The sequence below is a fragment of the Pundamilia nyererei genome, unplaced genomic scaffold (genome assembly GCF_000239375.1).
Source record: "Pundamilia nyererei isolate P.nyererei 1_Seehausen unplaced genomic scaffold, PunNye1.0 scaffold00028, whole genome shotgun sequence".
Classification (NCBI taxonomy): domain Eukaryota; kingdom Metazoa; phylum Chordata; class Actinopteri; order Cichliformes; family Cichlidae; genus Pundamilia; species Pundamilia nyererei.
Window position 1 is genome coordinate 1,457,438 of NW_005187429.1, and position 1,985 is coordinate 1,459,422.

General features: G+C 40.6%; 1 protein-coding gene across 2 annotated transcripts in view; it reads left to right on the forward strand.

The window, feature by feature from the left end:
- Positions 1-281: 281 nt before the first annotated feature.
- Positions 282-1,985, forward strand: part of LOC102196518 (uncharacterized) — a 7,584-nt gene continuing 5,880 nt past the window's right edge. For both annotated transcript variants that reach the window (XM_013909618.1, XM_005728343.2), the window contains exon 1: positions 282-926. The gene's annotated coding sequence lies outside the window, so the exon portion shown is untranslated. The remainder of the gene's footprint in view (positions 927-1,985) is intronic.

Consider the following 1,985-nt stretch of genomic DNA (forward strand, 5'->3'; position numbering starts at 1 on the left):
AACTATTACGTCTCAACCAAGCACTGTATGGTTTTTATAATTTTAGTAGTGTGTCACACAAATAGCAAACATTCAAACAGTCAAAAAAAAGTAAAAAAAAGTTTCAGGTGGATGAAATATGGGAAAGCATGGAAATAAAACAATAGCCAACTGAAAATTGGGTATTAATGTATGTAGGCTCAAAGGGGGGAAAAAAACAAGAAAGCTAATATAAGTTACAAATAAAGATTTCTCAAAGACTCATATTGAACAAATTGTACATTAATCTTCAGTTTGGGATAATAAAGTCGTTTATTTCCTCAAGCAGCTTGCAAAATATCTCATCCTTTCACTGCTGTTTCTGTCTGTGTGCTGGGAACAGACAGGACAAACAGGACATGTCGGCCTTGTGATAAAAGATTATGACTGGAAGATGAGTTGAATTCAGTCTGAAGGGGTGTGCAGTTATAAGAAAATTCGTTACAAACTGCTGATGCACATAGGTGGATCAACAATAATGACATGAGGAGAGTTGTGACACAACTGGTCTTCCACAGCCCTTGAAGCACAGCTACTCCCTCTCTTGGCCAGCTCTCTGGAGACAAGGGTTTTTGAAACAATGCTGTGAAGTCACAAACTTCAAGATACTTCAACGAGGAAACAAGCAGAAGAGCCCTAATTTTCTGACATCAACAGCCTGCAGCAGGATCAGCGTGTCTTTCACTTTTTACCTTTAAAGAATGAACAGATTAGACAAAGCATGGGGGTGAAGCAGGTTAGATGCGATTGCTTGGCGTTCATTATAAAGGTGGGTGTGGCATAGACCACATTACTACCCAGCCTAATAGCGGACGGAACATGTGACGCTACGCTGTCTTACTACTACCAGCGTCGTTTGAATCCACGGTTAAAGCTCACTGCAGCTGCGAGACCCTCCAGCTCCACAGGTAAGCACCCAACCTAACTGCTTCAGCATACTGCGGTATTAGACACCACGGAGAAACTTTGTTATCCAGAAAGTAGCGGCTCCGCGTTTGTTTAATGTTCCTGCTCACGTTCCTCCTAAAGTTTAATTAGTTCATTAGTTAAAACGGACTTTTTTTTAGTCAACTCTGAGACAAGTCACAGCAACAAATCCTCTGATATTTTGTGCAATATGTGGACCTTTGTTTTGCGTCGTGTCCAGGACGGCAGGAAGCTGCTTTAACAGACTGACATGCAGCGCCACCCGATGGTGACAGTGTAATTGCAGCTGCATTTCCTCCCATCTTTCTTTCAGCTTTATTTCAAGGAGTTTTACAAAACTTCTGAATTTAGAATAATTTCGAGTTTTATACACAGTCACCCTCTCAATTTTTAGAGGCTCAAAAGTAACCGTACTAACTCAAATAAGGATTGTTTTTAATACTTGGATGAAACTCTTGTGTTTGATGTTTTTAACCCATGGGCATCATCAGGTGCTTTACTGCAGCCACCTTCAGTTACTTGGTTGAGATCAGTTGACTTGTGTGGAGTTATGTTATATTATATGTGATAGTATTAGCTTGCTGGGTTATATAGAGTAATAATATTATCTAGCTGCATTGTAGTATGTATTATCTTAGGGTCAGGCCTTTGTGCAAAGACAGCCTTCTGTGTGAAGCTGTAAGAGAAAAATAGTCAGAGAGAGAAAACAGCATTTACAGGAAATGGTGCAGAAAAAGCATCACTAACAGCTGTCTAACACATCTGGATAAGTATAGAGTGGAAAGCAGAACTAGGTAGCGAAGCTTAAGGTGCCTAAAGAGTTCATTTAAAAGCCACCTGCATAGGTAAGAAATGAGGGCACGTGCAGGGAAGCAGAAGTTGGGGAGGATAACCACGCAAGGAGGTGTTTTTATTGAAACTGCGCATGAATAATTTGGACAACAACACAGAGTACTAAGCATACAGGAAAAGCAGGTGTGAAAGGAGGAAATCTGGTAAGAAATACTATATCTGTAACAGACTGAGGGCGCACCCATCGG